The 17,269-nt window shown below is 22.5% G+C and overlaps 1 non-coding gene across 1 annotated transcript; it reads right to left on the reverse strand.

Annotated features, from left to right (window-relative positions):
* Window positions 1–4,052: 4,052 nt before the first annotated feature.
* On the reverse strand, window positions 4,053–4,138 carry Trnay-gua (transfer RNA tyrosine (anticodon GUA)). The gene is given in 2 exon segments: window positions 4,053–4,088; window positions 4,102–4,138. It is a non-coding gene; the product is annotated as a tRNA-Tyr (tRNA).
* Window positions 4,139–17,269: the final 13,131 nt, after the last annotated feature.

The following is a 17,269-nucleotide window of genomic DNA, read 5'->3' on the forward strand; positions in this document are numbered from 1 at the left end:
AAGCTTTTTTTTTTTAGATTTAACACTTGATAAAAAAGTGTCTAATTTAATTTTTGTTTATCTTGAACGATTATGTTTAATTCTTAATTGTTATTTGTAAGCTGTTTTTAAAACTTACTCAAATAAACATAAAAGGAAACATATAAAAAATTTACTTTTTAACGTATATGGATTTAATTTTTTTTTTACTATCAAAAGACTTGTTGAGAATTGCAACTAAAATATTTTTATTAAATTTTTTAGTAAATAACAACTTTAACAAAACAATTAAAAATGGATCCGACGTTTACCTAGATTACATTTTAATAATTGAATATAAGATTCGTATGAACATTAACTTAGTTTCTGGACACATTTTATTATGCAAGGTGATAGTTTTCAGCGTTCTAATTCAGTAAAGTCGTCACCATTTTAAGCTAGCTTCTAAGCAGCTAGATTACAGGCGCCGGCCAAAGCGCCCAGCTTATAACATCAAAAAATATGAGTATTTAAAACATAGTTAATAAAATAAATAAAAAACTAAAACAGTAGATTTTTTACGTTGTCGATCAACATTCTTAAGTTTTAAAATTAAATTATTGATCTACTTTTAATAACATAACAACATATCTAAATATCTGCAATGAACTAAGTTTTAATAATTGTTTAGTTACAATTTTTAAATAGTTGGTAAAAATTAAATTCCTAATCTTATTATAACAAAATAAGCAATAATACTTAACAAGTATCGGTTTTAAATTTTGTCATTAATATGTTAAATACAAAAAATAAACATTAAACTTTTGGTACTGAAGAAGTAATGAAGTTTTAAAAACTAACTCAAGTAAATTAAGTGGTCGTATATATTGTTTTGTAAAACGTTTAAAATTAGTTAAATGCGATATTTATTGAGTTATTTGTTGATATAACAGTATCTTAGTCACATAGTACTATTTAAATTTGTAAAACTAAACCGAAGTACTAAACTTAAGTTTTAGCAATTTTTATTATTACTTTTAGTACTTAGTGTTGGAACTGTTTTTTCTATAACTAAAATCAATAAAATTACAATGTTTTTTATTACCATTTAACAATTAAATTATTCTAACTACTCTATATTTTATAAATATACTAATTTTATAACTTGACATAAGTTTCTTAACTTGAAGTCTCTTTTATTAATCTTTTAAACTAAAAAAATAAATTTTAAAAAGTAGTTTTAGCATTTGCCTTCTTTTGCTGTTAGCTTTTTTATATGCTAAATAAAATATCTAGTTTCTATAATTTTACATATTCTGTTCACCATTTCAAGCTTCTTACGAAGCAAATAAAAGGCGCCCATTTTTTAATTTGATATGTAATTTTTTTCAATTTTTTAAAAGATTTAATCAGATTTTTAAAAAATTGTTTTTTTTTTATCAGCTTTGGTTAAACTTTTAATTGTTGTGATATAGTTGAAAAGAAACATATTTATAACTTTAGTTGAGTGTTTAGGTAAAACAACTGTGTAACTAAATCTAAGATGAACTTTATGAGTACATTTTACAATTTTCTAAGAATTCAACGAAACTGCTCGGTCAATAATTTCAAACATTTAAAACACTTTTAACAAGATTTTCAAGTTATAAAAGTAAAACTTCAGTTTAAAACAAGATATTTTTAACAAACTTAAAGGATACCCATAAAAAGTTTTAAAGCTGAGTTTAGTTTTTTTATGGGTATCCTATTGAATTTCAACTTTTAAACAGTTTCAACATGTTTTCAAGTTATAAAAGTAAAACTTCAGTTTAAAACAAAATATTTTTAACAAACTTAAAGGATACCCATAAAAAGTTTTAAAGCTGAGTTTAGTTTTTTTATGGGTATCCTTTTGAATTTCAACTTTAAAACAGTTTCAACATGTTTTTAAATTATAAAAGTAAAACTTTAGTTTAAACCAAGATATTTTGAATAAACTTAAGGATACCCATAAAAATTTTTAAAGCTGTGTTTAGTCTTTTTATGGGTATCCTTTTGAATTTTAACTTTAAAACAGTTTAAACATGTTTTTAAATTATAAATGTAAAACTTTAGTTTTTTACAAAATAAATTGAACAAACTTAAAGGATACCAATAAAAATTTTTAAAACTGCGTTTAGTCTTTTTATGAATATCCTTTTGAATTTTAACTTTAAAACAGTTTAAACATGTTTTTTAATTATAAAAGTAAAACTTTTGTTTTTTACAAGATACATTGAACAAACTTTAAGGATACCAATAAAAATTTTTAAAACTGCGTTTAGTCTTTTTATGAATATCCTATTGAATTTTAACTTTAAAATAGTTTAAACACGATTTTAAAGTATACAAGTAAAATTTCAGTTTAAACAAGATATTTTGAACAAACTCAAAAGGATACCTATAAAAAGTTTTAAAGCTGTGTTTAGTTTTTTTATGGGTATCCTTTTGAATTTCAAATTTAAAACAGTTTAAACATGTTTTTTAATTATAAAAGTAAAACTTTAGTTTAAAACAAGATATTTTGAATAAACTTAAGGATACCCATAAAAATTTTTAAAGCTGTGTTTAGTCTTTTTATGGGTATCCTTTTAAATTTTAACTTTAAAACAGTTGAAACATGTTTTTAAATTATAAAAGTAAAACTTTAGTTTTTTACACGATAAATTGAACAAACTTAAAGGATACCAATAAAAATTTTTAAAACTGCGTTTAGTCTTTTTATGAATATCCTTTTGAATTTTAACTAAAAAACAGTTTAAACAAGATATTTTAAACAAACTCTTATGTTAAAAAGATAAAGGATACTTATTAAAAGTTTTAATGCTTTGTTTAGTCTTTTGATGGGTAACCTTTTAGGTTTTTGCATCTAAAACAACAAACAACATTTTAAAATCATTTTAATAAAATTTAAGTTTAAAGAAATTGAATAATTTTGTGAAAAAAAAATATGTGAAAGACTTTAAAAAAAATTGTTCAAAAAAACTAAAAAAATACGTCACATTGATATATAATTGTACAATTTCTTATAGTTATCCTTATGCTGAAACTAGGATACCCATAAAAAGACCGACAATACACTTTAAAAATTATTTAAAGAATAATATATTTCTAATACATATTTGTTATAGCGACATAAAATGTAGTTGTAGCCTTTATAAACACAAATTAGAGCTCATTAAGCTTTAGTTTTGTACCGACCTTAATACAAAACAACCAATGAAAGTAAAAAGAAATGCCTCGAAACGGGATTGAACCAGGGACATTTCCGACTGAGCTATCGAGGCACGTAGTTAAATTATAGTTGTAGCGTTTATAAACACAAATTAGAGCTCATTAAGCTTTAGTTTGGTTTGTATAAAAGCTAAAACAACAAAATCATATATGTTTGTTTTAAATGATCTTGATTGATTTTTGCGTTTGAAAAGTTGAGCCTATTACTATTATTTAAAATTAACCTAAAATTAGCCTTAAAACTTTTTATGCTTTTTCACTCAAATATTTTTAAGAAAAAAAGAAGTTTTATTACGTAATAATAGAGCTGTGACGTATTTTAAAAATCTGAATATTTTTAAGTTATACTTACAAAAAGTTTTAAAGTTTAAGTACAAAAAATATTTATTTATATCCATACTTTATATTTTAAAAGTTGTTAAAAACATTTTTAAACTAATAATCGAAATTGCTATAAGAGCTTAACTTAATTTTATCTTATAAACAAAACCATACTTTAATTTAATGAATTTCTTAACTTTAATTTTTTTGTAAAACTATGAACATAAAGGAATTTATTTTGTTTTGTGACTTTTCTTTCATTAAAAGCAAGTAACTTATAAATTTTAAATAAATATGAAAAAACAAAACATTCTGTAATAATGAAAATTTGTGAAAACTAATTATAAGCCTTTTTTATCAGTTAGTTTTAACTTTAATTCATTATTCTGAGATAGTAGCATTACTTAAGTTTACTTTGGTTAATTAGAAGTAACAATTATAAGATTTCTAAACCCATTCATTATACTATGCGATAAAGCAAGAAATAATTGTAAAGCATTAAAAATGATTTTACAAAAATGTCCTTCGAGCCGGAGTCGAACCAGCGACCTATGGATTTCTAACATTCAGCTACAGTCCACCGCTCTACCAACTGAGCTATCGAAGGCGATGGATAGATGAACTTTATCGCGCGCGATTATAAAGTTTAATTTGAGCATTATAATCAGCATAAAATTTGTTAAATCTGTTTTTCCTCAATAATTTCCAATTACAATATTAAAATTAACTAAACATATTTCAGTTTTAAGTTTGCTAAAATGTTGTTTTTAAACCACAATGGGGTTCTGAAAATTATTTATAAGCTTTTATCTACCGGATTTGAAAAATTGTTATTGATAAACTTTATACCACAAGAATTCATACAGTGAAATTTAAAATGTCAATAGCTTTTGTTAAACTTAGTTTAAACTTTTGTTGCTCACTTAACTTTTTACTTTATTTTAAATTTATTTTCTAAAGTAGTTCAATTTAAAACAAATAGTAAACTATGTTACAATAATATAGTTATGTTAATTTAAAGTTTTAACTAATAACATATTTCAGTTTTAAGTTTGCTAAATTTTTGTTTTTAAACCACATTGGGGTTCTGAAAATTATTTATAAGTTTTTATCTACCGGATTTGAAAAATTGTTATTGATAAACTTTATACCACAAGAATTCATACAGTGAAATTTAAAACGTTTATAGCTTTTGTTCAACTTAGTTTAAACTTTTGTTGCTCACTTAACTTTTTACTTTATTTTAAATTTATTTTCTAAAGTAGTTCAATTTAAAACAAATAGTAAACTATGTTACAATAATATAATTAAGTAAATTTAAAGTTTTAACTAATATCAAAGATTTAAACAACATAACTTAAATTTGTGCTGACTTAACAAAATTATCAAAAATAAAAATTTTAAGATTTATATAACCTACAATATAGTCTTATTTTTTACTCAGTCATTAAATTTGTTTATGTTAGTATCTAAAGTTGAAAACTCTTTAAATTTGTTAGCATACTTTTATAAATAATATTAAGTCTTTAAGAAACTTAAAGTGTTAATAACTAATTTATATCTATATGCTTCATAACATACATTATTTATTTAATTTTAAACTGAAGTGTAATTTAATTTTTAATTTGGGCTATAGATAAAATTAAAATGTTAAAGTGTGTTCTAAAAAAAACTATTTATGACTTAGGCTAAGTTGTTCAAATATTTTAGTTAAACTTTCTAAATCTTAAGCTAGTTATTCCATCTTATATTCAGAAACATATATGATACACTTTGTTGTAAGCATAACTTTAAAATGGACGGCATTTAGTGAATTATACTTCTAAACAAATAAACATAATAAAAAATATTACATACTTTTATAGAGACAATTTAATTTATTTCTAGACATTTTCAGATTTTTAAAAACTATTAAACCTGTTTGCCTTAGAAACAAGAAAGTTTTAAATCTGTTTAAATTCTGTTTAAACCAAAAAAGTATGGTTTAAAAAATAGCTTACTCATAGATACTTCTATATTTATTAAAAAATGTTTATATCAAAACATAAATTCTTTCGTCTTAGTGACATATGAATATATAATATAGCTTCAGGCTTTACTTAACTATTTGATAATTTCTGCAACAATCTTTCAAAAGTCTTGACAAAGTTGTCAGTAAAATATTTATGACAAAAGTATTTTATAACCGCGAATAACTTGTCTTAATACTATTCACACAAAAATATTTTTAAATTTACATTTAGATTAGTTCATATGTAAGCTATTTAGGTCGCGCAAATCATTTTATAGATTTTGATTATTTTGTTGTTTTATTTTTTTTAACTTAAATTGTACAAAGTTTGTCTTTAATGAACTAAAGGTATAAACTTATAAAACATTAAAGTTGGCCTACTAAATAAATTTTTATTTTATAAAAAAAACAAAACATATAAGATTTTACATGTTGCTATATGTTTTAAACTTTTATACTGGCTAACAATAAAATAGTGTGAAACTTAAACTAAACACAAACCTATATAACTAAAAAAACTTTAGAATTTTACACATATGAGAAGATATTACAGTAAGATTTGTTTATTAATTTACAAAAAAAAATTCGGTACAACTTTGATTCATGCTTTATATACATATATACTTATCAGTGAGGTTTTAGACATTACAATAAAAATGCTACAATATACAAAATTTTACTTGTTTTAAAACTTTACAATAACTTCAAATACTTCAAAAAAGTATATTAATGTACAAAATACTGCTATACTCGACGTAAAATTGATTATTTTTAATATAAAAAAAAAGTGTATTAGTATTTACAATCCCTTATGTATTATAAGTAAATTTTTTAAATCATTTTTATAATAAAATTTAAATAGTAACAACTATTTACAAATTTACATTGAATTCACAACCCTATTATTTGCGTTAAACAAAAATAACAATAAATTTTTACTTATATACATATATATATCTAAATTTTTTTCAAGTAAAAAAAAACAGTTTTTTTAAATAAAATGTTTAAAACGACGAAGCAAAAGAAAAGTATCGATAAACATTTATTTGACATTAAATTACTGTACAAATTTACAATCTGCTAATTTTTCATGCTTTACATAAGCCAAAAACACAAAAAAAAAGTACTGTACAAATATACATTGACACCGCTTAACAAATTAAAAACACAAACAATTCAACTAACTAAATCTGTACAAATTTACAAATCTACCCATATTCTTTGCATTTAAATTAATAACGAAATGATATTTTCTGTACAAATTTAGTGTGATTACATATAGTTTTCATTTAAATCAAAAAATATTTTTATTATATACAATTTACATTAACAACAACGTCTTGTAGAAATACTAAAAAACTTTAATAAAAAAATACTGTACAAATTTACGTTGAGACCACTTTATTAAATGAAAACAACAAAAATTAAATTAATAAATTTAAATCTGTACAAATTTATAAATCACGACCCGTATTTTTTGCATTTAAACTTGAAAACAAAAAGAACAATTTTCTATACAAATTTACATTAACAACGTCTTGTAGAAATGTAAAAAAAAAACAATGAAATAGGAAAAAATACTGTACAAATTTAGAATTTATGATCCGTATTTTTTGCATTTAACAAGAATAAAACAGAAAAGTTTTTAATACAAATTTACACTGCAACCTGCTTGTATAAACAATAAAAAACAATAAATAAATTTAAATTCTGTACAAATTTACAATGTAATGCTTGTTTGTTTATGCAAAAGTTAAAATAAATTAAGTGAAAACTTCTATACAAACGTAAAGTTAAATTACTTTAAATTCATCAAAAATAAAATCTGTACAGATCTACAATAATGTTAAATGAAAAACTAAGACTTGTTTACAAATATAAAATTAAAGAAAAATAATAACGACATTTTTATACAAATTTAGAATAAAACATAAATTTAAAACTTTATACAAAATTACACAAACCAAGAATACAGCCAAGAAAAAAAAGACTTTTTTTAAATCCACGATGATAAATTAATTCTTTATAAATCTACAAAATTTATGTTATTTTTTGTATATTAGCATATGTAATTTATGAACAAGGTTTTAGTTAACTATGAGTAAATTATCAATTGATAAAAAATTATAAAAGCAATTTAAAAGAAACTATTTACAAATATACACTGCCAGCTTTTTTTGTTATAAACATATCATAAAAATAAATAAATAATAAAAAAATAAAATACTGTACAAATTTACAGTTAGGCCGTTAAACTTCATCGTTATCCAAAACAAAAATTACAAAAAATTATAAATTTACAAAGCGACATTTTAAATAAATCAATGAATTAATGACTAAAACAAAATTTAATTAATGTTTGCACAAAAAAGCATTCATTTTCGTTAATCATACATATGACTAAATAAAGTACAAAAATAAAACGAAAAAGTATTCAATTCAAAAACTCAAAAACCCCATAAGATAAAAACTTTGTATAAAAATTTACAATAATTTAGTTAAGTACGATATTTCGTTTAAACTACGACAGAGAAATTAAATTTAAACAAATTTTACAGTTTGTTGATTAAAGCTTTTATTAATTATAGAAAATTTCTGAACAAAATTACAATGGGTAGCATTCTAACAAAAATAAATCATAAAAATAGGTTTGAAATAAAAATGAAAAAACAAAACTTCTACAAATTTACAAATAATCAGATTTTAAGAATTTGAACATAAAGTAACAAACAATTAAAGCTACACAAGATACTACTAAAAGTTATACCAATATACAACTAGTAATTTCTAATATTATGAGTTAATCAAAACAACATTAATTCTTTACAAATTTACATGAATACTATAGTGTGCCCGCATAAACTACTAAGTTATATATATATAGTTTTTAAATTGTCAGCAAAAGAATTTTTTAAGTTGGCAGTGGGCAAAGCAGTACGACTCTAAAAGTAATTTTTAGCTTGAGAATATTTTGTGCAAATTAAATAAAATTTTTGACAAAGAATTTTTCGAATATGCTTTTTACTTGAATTTTAGTGTTGGTCGTTAAATAATTATTTCACTGCAAGTCTAGTTTTAGAGATTATTTTTTTAAATTTTGCCGTAAAACTTCTCAGAACTATGGGGCCGGCAAAAGTTAGTTAGTTAGTTCGAGTTCTGAATTTTTTTTCTCCTTAGTCTGACTAAAAAAACAGCCCAGCCCTACTTGACTTAAATAATTACATGAAAAATTATCAACAATATATAATAAATGTTGTTTACAAATATACAGTAACCCCTTTAGTTTGCAACAAATTAAAATTAATAAACATAAAAATTATTTTGTAAAAATTTACAATTGGTTCCCTTTAATCTAAAGTGTTTATAAACAGCAAGCCAAATTAAAAGTATACCAAAAAACTTTACAAATATACAAATAATGTTGCTGATTTTCGAGAAAATAAATCGTAAAAAAAAAACTTTATAAAAATACAAATTGACATAAATTTTATAGCTAGTTACAACATTACGTTAGTTAAAATATAAGTACAAATAATTTTTTATAAAAATTCATAATCAAAAGTAACAACTTTATTAATTATATTATTTACAAACTTACAACTTTAAGGTAGAACCCCCCCCCCCGAAAAAACATAATACTACATATAACATATACACTAAAGATATTCTACAAATATACAATTGAGCCTTTGGTACATGTGAATAGATTTTAAATAAATAAACAATCTGTAAAAATTTTCAAAATAGAATACTTATAAACAATCAGTTTAAATATAAACATTTTAAAAGGAGTACATAAGAACTGTACAAATTTACAAGAATAAGCCTTAAAAGTATAAAAAGAAAAAACTGAACAAATTCTATATAAATTTACATTAGACTGAGTAGCTTTAAAGAAATAACAAAACGACTAAACTAAAGAAACATTTACAACTATACAAATAAACAGGTAAAAACAACTAAAACAACCAAAGAATAAAGAACTTATTAAACATGATACCTATGTACGGTGTTAAACTTCTAAAACATTTATTAGAACGAAATTATTAATTAATTTTAAATATAGTTACTTTGAAGTTAAAGTTTTTTTAATGCTTTCGAGATGAATTACCCAATTAGATGATCGTTTATTTTAGATGACTTTGCAGAAATCCTCTAGTTGTGTGGAAAGTACACAATACCTGATAAAAAGCTTCGTTAACATAAAAACAAAAATTGTATTACTTGATAGAGTTCAAAATAAAGCAAATTGACAAAAACTGTTTAAAACAGTTAATTTTAACACAGAATGATTTAAAAATTTATAAGTCAAAATTTTAGCTGTTATAAATCAATATAGTATTGTCGTTGTAAATTAAAGTGTTTCAGTTTAGTTTAGTTTATCATTTTTTAATACAATGTTTATATAAATCAGTAGTATAAATTTATATAATGTAGAACATTTTGTGGTCAATTTTGATTAGAAAACTTGTAAAAATTTACGTACAAAGTTTCTCATCATTTTCTGAAGTGTTCCTGTTTATTTAAAATATATTGTTATTTCGTTTATTTTGCAGTTCGAAATTTATAATTTGTGCTATAAATTTTTGTTAAACGGTATTTATCTAACTTACGACTTTTTTTAAGGAACTTACCAAAAACTAATGTTTTTTTATGATTTCAAAGGAGCGTTAAAATTGTATAAAGCTTTTTTTTCAATAAAACTTGAACTTAAATTAACCTTTGACTATAGATTAAATCTGAACCCGTATTTTCATAGTTTAAAGTCTTACACATTGTAATGTTTTATTGTAAATTTGAACGCTTACTACGTATTTTGAAATTATAATCGATAACTGCTTATGCTAATCATAATCTATGTCATTTATAAGATCGTTAGACAACTGTACACTATCAGTTACAATTAACTTTTTACCAATGTGAAGTGGGCGACGCTTTATGACGTCATATTACATTAAAATACTAATTTCATCACATAATTTATAAATTCAAAAAATTATTCAACATTACTTTTACATTGAAAGTACAGAAACATTTATGTAAGATATAATGTTAAAAATATTTTGTGTTACTCAACATTAGTTGTCACTATGACGTCATAATTCGTCACCTGTTTCCCATTGAAACCATTAGACTTTAAACTTTAGCCTCTGTCCATAAAAGTCAAACCTTAACCCAAAAAAACTGAAACTAAACACTAAAAAACCCAAACCAAACGCCAAAAACCAATATTTGTTTGGATTTAACTTATAACTCATATTTAATACGTTATTTAAACATATATTTTAAAAATTACCGTACCTTTAAAACACTATCAACTAGTAATTATCAAAAATGTTTAGTTTCTAACCAGAAAGATTATTTTATTGTACATGTTTAAGATAAACTAAAAAACCTTAGTAAAATTTTTATAAGTACTTCTAACTAGCTTTTTTTACTTCAAAACTAAAGAAAAAAAAATGTTAAACTTAACTTAAACAAGCTGATTAAAAAAAAATTAGATTATTTAGTAAGTTAACGCAAAAGCACTTACCAAGTTTCAATTCTTGATGTTTGCAAGCCGAAATCAAAAGTTCACTAATAAATGTTTACTGACTTATATAATAAACGAGAAAAGAAAAAAAAATCATACGATTTATTGTGTTTGTTAACAATTAAAACAAATTTTTGTACTTATATGGTATCTGTAAGCGATCTACAACATATTGTGAAATTCTAATTACAAAGCTTTTCCGAAAGCTACTTATAAAACTTTGTAAAATTGTACTGACAGAATTTTTGTTGACTTCGTGAAACGCCGATAAGTTACCGTGAAATCTTACTAAAATAATATATGGTACGATTTTTTCGTGTATTTTGTTTCCTGATTTGATAATAATAAGTACTTCCGTATTCATTACACTACTTCCTAATCGTGTTAAAAAATAAATTGCAGTTTTTAAATTGAAAACAAAATTTAATTTATTTATATTAAATAGCTGGTAGATACTATACATATACCTAAAACTTTATAACCAGTCATCACTAAATGTGGAAAAAGTAAACTAATTAAATAAAAGGAACAAAAAATACTTAAACTTAATATAGTTATTTTCAAACTCTGTGGAGTATTTTTATACTGATTGTATTTTTAATAAGTTTTTATACAGTCTATGACTGGTCTATGTGACAAATGTTTTTAGCTATCTGATTAAAATTGTAGTAATTCATATTTTAGTTTAACACATTTTAGTACCTCATGTTCATTTTCATAAACGGCTCTTTAACAGAGGTTTAAAAAAATAATCACTTCATTTATAAACATTGCCCCTTTACTAGTTACTAACCCGTTTACTTTTTTACTCACTTACTAGTTACAGCTGCCTGGTAGCTAAAATCGCCTGTAAAGATAATGCACACATTGGGATATATTTGTTTAAAATAACAATAAGTATTGTTAAATTTTGAAATTGTAGTAATTTATTTCAAACTTGTTGTTTTAAGAAAAACAGTTTCTAATCAAAACAAAATTTGTTCGCCAACTTGCTAAAGATTTATAAATTTTAAGAAGTTTTAAAATCATTTTGTTAGTTTTGTAAATTTTTTTAAGGTTTTGTAAAAATTTACTAAGAGCAGCTTATATTTTATACAGTATTTGTGCAATAATGTATTTATTTCTTATGTAGTTTATGAAAAGTATTTCTGTATATAAAACATTAAGTAAAACTAGATATTTAAGTTTTTACTGAATAATATACAACATTAAAAAAGTAAAACAATATATAACAAAACTTTAAACTGGTTTCGATAATGTAAGTAATTAATTTAGAAACTATTTGTATTTGTTGGTTAAAACTACAATTCAAAAACACAAATGAAAATAAAAGTTTATTTTAATTTAATGTATTTAAGAGTTTTTATTTACGGTTACACTGTTGATTTATTTTTCAAATGTTTGGCTAGTTTAAAATATAAAAACTCACAAAAAAAAGTTCAGTAATGTCGTAGTTTAAGTTACAGCGAGAAAATAAAAAATAATAAAAACTTGAACTACTTTTAGTTATATAAATAAATTCAAAGTTAATACTTTACTAATGTATAGAAATGACTATTTAAAATTATTTCAGCTTTATCGATTAGTAAAACATTAGTAAAGTATTGTAATACTTTACTAATGTTTTACTAATCGATAAAGCTGAAATAATTTTAAATAGTCATTTCTATACAAAATTATATTCTGGCTCTAAATTTGTTCTGTATAAAGAGAAAATCTTACAATCTTTATACTGTGTATATCGTAATCTGTATTCTAAGGACTAGCCTAAAAATTAACTTTGATGTAATCGTTTCGGCATTTAACCTTAGATTAAAAAAAGATTTATATTTGCTATGATTTTCTTTGCAAAATAAACCATTATTTTTGTAATTTCTATCCTCAAAATTAATTAATGTGTAAAACACAGTATTTGTCAACTAGAATAAAACGTTTTTGTATCGGAGATTTTAAAAACTTTTTATAATTTATTTTTTAATCAAAGCCTTTTTTAAACTAATGGTCTTTGTTTTAAACAAAGATCATTGAAATATGACAATAAGTCATTCCTTATTTTTCTTTGTCAAACATAAATATAGTTTGCAAATAATACTACTTAAAGTTTTTTGTATCTTATACAGTTTTTAAGTCCTTCTTTTTAAGCTTTTTAAGATTATTTAACGTAATTTTTCAAAATAAAAAACCTTTCTAGAACTATATACTAATCTTGTAAAAAAACATTTTCACAAAAATCTTCTTAGTTTGAAAATAAATATCCAATACTATATAAAACTATACTTTAACTTAAAAACTTTAAAACAACTCGGGTTCCAACATAAACTAAAACTTTTTGTTTAATTTTTTTTCTTACTTAAGACTTTATTATTTCATCAAAGTTTAACACCGATTAATGTTTTAATTAGTATCAGTTCCATAATATAATGTAATACAATTTTCTTTGTATTTATATAAACTATAGGAACGTATAGTGCATCGACAAAAATACAAAATTAATATTAACAAATTTACAATAATAAAGTTTGTACTATAGACAAAAACAATAAAATAAATTCACAACCAACAAATATTATCTATACAAATTTACAATTAAGCAAGTTTTTTTCACTAAGTAAAACAACAAAAAAAGAATTATCAATAAATATCTATACAATGTAACCCTTTAACATACAACAAAACAAAAACACAAAAAACTTTATGAACAAAATTACAACTATGCGTACTAAGAATTAGTATAAATTTTGAATAACTCTATAAATATAACTCTCATTTTATACATTCATATAACAGCTTTAAAAAAAAATTAGATAAATTTATTCAAACTTACAAGTATAGAAAATAATTAAAAGTAGGCTTTAAATTTTCGAGGAAAATAGGTAATAAATGATACAAATTTACACTATTGTAGTCTGTAAAAACTTGAACGACACAACATAGAACAAACTGTTTAATTTAAAACTGTATAAACTTTTTACAAATTTACAATTTTCTCACAGATTTAGATAAAACTAATTATCAAACTAAAAATAGCTCTGTACAAATTTACACTGCCCCGTTGTTTAAAACAATAAAATTTTATCAAATATATTTTATTATTCAAGTACTATACAAATTTACAATAATACTTATTTTGCCGAGAAATAAAAGTTACTACAAGTTTTTAGTTATTTTCTCTGTACAAATTTACAATTTTACTATTATTTCTGTTAAAATTGAAGATATCTTTTTTACAAATGTACAAATTAACTTGTGTGCCACAAAAAAAAAAACTAAGTGTTTTATACAAATTATGCAATTAAGGTATTGTAAAAAATTTATAGTTTTAAAAATATTTTAAATTACTGAATAAACTACTAAGTTCTTTACAAACTTACATAAAGTTAAGCAAATATAAGTGAACTTTACAAACTTAAACCTTGAAAATGCAAAGATAAAAAGGTGATTAAATTAAAGAACTTTTTTTAAGTTGTAAAAAACTCTGTACAAATATACAGTGAGTTAAATTTTAGATTAAGTGTAATTTGAAAATAAATTATATTTTCACATAATAAGTTTATAAACGTATAATCAAAAACTTATTTGTAACAAACTAATTAAATACAATTTGACAATCCAAAGTTATAAAAAACGAAATATAACATTATAAAATTAGAAAAATTAGATAAAAGTTTTTTACAAATTTACATTTAGGCCTTGTGCTATGAGAAGAAAAGTATAAAAATAAAATTATCTTTACAAATTTACACAATAAAAACAATAAGAAAACTTCTTTTTACAAACAGATAAGTATTTGCATATGCCATGTTTATATACACATTTTTTTAATTCTGTACAAATTTACATGGAGTTTTATCAAGCCAACAAAAAATATTTAAACACTAAAAAAAATTTTACAAATATACAAACTAGTTTATCTTAAACTTACAACTGTCGAATTTAAATATTGTATTTTAAAAAATTTACATTGAAAACTAGTAAGAAATTGAAGTTTAGTTATTTCTGATGCCCAATGAAGTGGTTAGATTGTAGAAATTCCGTAACCTAGAAATAATTAAATATTAATATAAATTATTGAAGTGATACAATCTTACAAACTTTCTTAAATCTAAACTTCAGGGGCAACAAAAACTGAGTAAAAGATTTAAAAAACTTACCGTAGTGATGGAAAATTGTTGATTTAGTTTAGAAAACATCGAAAATTTCACCAACAGAACATCTCGTCATTTCAAAAACAAAAAGTTAATTGAAGATTTTCTGTTAAAATGTTAGAATTTTTAGTTGAAAATAATAATTTATGTTGATTTTTATAAACTAATTACTATTAAAATTATGAATAACAATGCGTTTTGCTTAGTTTCTTATTTCCTACGAAAATGAGATACTTTTTAGTTTTAAAAATTCAGGTAATTGAAAATAACCAAATAAAAAACAATTTATTTTAAGTATGTATGCTGTTTTCAATACTTGAAAAAAGCTTAAACTTTCTGAACGTTTGAAATAACGAAAAATAAAATTTATTCAAACTACTTTTTTCCTTTAAATTTTTTAAATGCTCACATTAATCTTATTTTAAAATTAACTTAAGCTGATACATGTTTTTTAATAACTACCTAGTTAAAAACTTAAACTAACTTACTTGGTTTAAAATTGAAATTTCTTTGTTACCAAGCCAATACGAAATACTAACTGAAATAAATTTTACGAGTTTAGTAATCAAAAGAGTATGAAAAAAAGAAAAAATATCATACGACAATTTTGTTGATGTTATCAAATTTGTCAGCTTATTTGGTAGCTTTAAGCTATTTATAAATGGTTGTGAAATTTCAAAGTTTTTGTGAAATTCTACTATAAGTGGCTGTCGTTTAAATGAAGTGCTAGCGTGATTTTCAAAGCCTTGTTTGGTAATGTATAGCTACTCTCAATATATAATATATATAGTTATATTCTTGAATTATATTCTAAAAGTTTATTGAGTGAATTTTGAATTTGTTGCGGGTTTTATAATTTTTAAAGTTACGACCGTTTTAAATGTAGTTTTAGATTTTAGAAATTCTTAAACATTTATCTATTCAATACTAAACTTTTAGAATAAAAAATTGGGAAGTTTAAAGTAAAACATCATTAGTTTAATTTGGATAAAAAAGGCTGTTTCTTAATCGACGTGAATTTCATTATTCTATAGAAAATTTGGCAAGTATTTTTTAAATATACAACTAAAGCTATTTTTACGATCTTTTAACTAATAATAACTTTATAGCTTTTTGTTTTTATTTTACGAAAGCCTAGTATATTTGTCGGCAGTCGCTGTTTGATTAACAATACAAAAAAAAAAAATTCTTGGTAGATAAACAACTTTTTTAATTAAAATAAAAGTTTTGCTACCCTTAACTTTAAACTTTTAGCTTAACATTTTGCTTTGAGTTTTGATGTTTTAATTTCGTTCTTTCGAACTGAAGTCGTTTGATTTGTTTATTTTTGCTGCTAAAAGGATTAATCTTAAAATATAAAAAAATTAATGTTTTTAGTTTGCGTTAAAAATATGTCGCAAATCAGTGATGTATTTAATAATTAATCGTATATTTTAATTGTTTTTTTTTGTTGTCATGCCCTTAAAACTATTTAATTTGCACCTTTCTGTTATCATACTTTAAATAAAAGCTGATTTACAATAATTCTAGACCAGGGGTCGGCAGCCTTTTATAGGTCGCGGACCAATTTTCCAAGACAAAATTGGTCGTAAGCCGCTGGGTAAAACAAAATTCTTCCGAGAGCAGTAGTTTATTTATTGTGGAATATCAACACAAAATAATATTTTAGACCAAAAGTGTGATAAAATAAGCAATAGTGAGCACTAGTAATCAGAATTACAAAATTTAGAAGACTTTTAGGCCTTTACCATATGTTTTTTTTCTTTTAACTGTTTTAAAAAAGTATTTTTTTACTTAAAATCTCGCAAGCCGCAGATTTAGGTTTATTTTATTTAGCAGATCACTAAATTAATTGATGCAGAAATACATATTACTAACTTACCAGGAGGTTTTATGTAGTCTTTGATATCAGACGATCAGTTTAAAGAAACTGTCTACTTTAAATGTGATAATATTTACCGTTTTTGATTAAAATTTTGTACCCAATCGGAAACTATTTCTAGATCAAAATCGTTAAAAGTAAGCTTTTATAAGTCTAACTGAACTAAA

The sequence above is a fragment of the Thalia democratica genome, chromosome 3 (genome assembly GCF_965202585.1).
Source record: "Thalia democratica chromosome 3, ktThaDemo2.hap1.1, whole genome shotgun sequence".
NCBI classification, from domain to species: Eukaryota; Metazoa; Chordata; class Thaliacea; order Salpida; family Salpidae; genus Thalia; species Thalia democratica.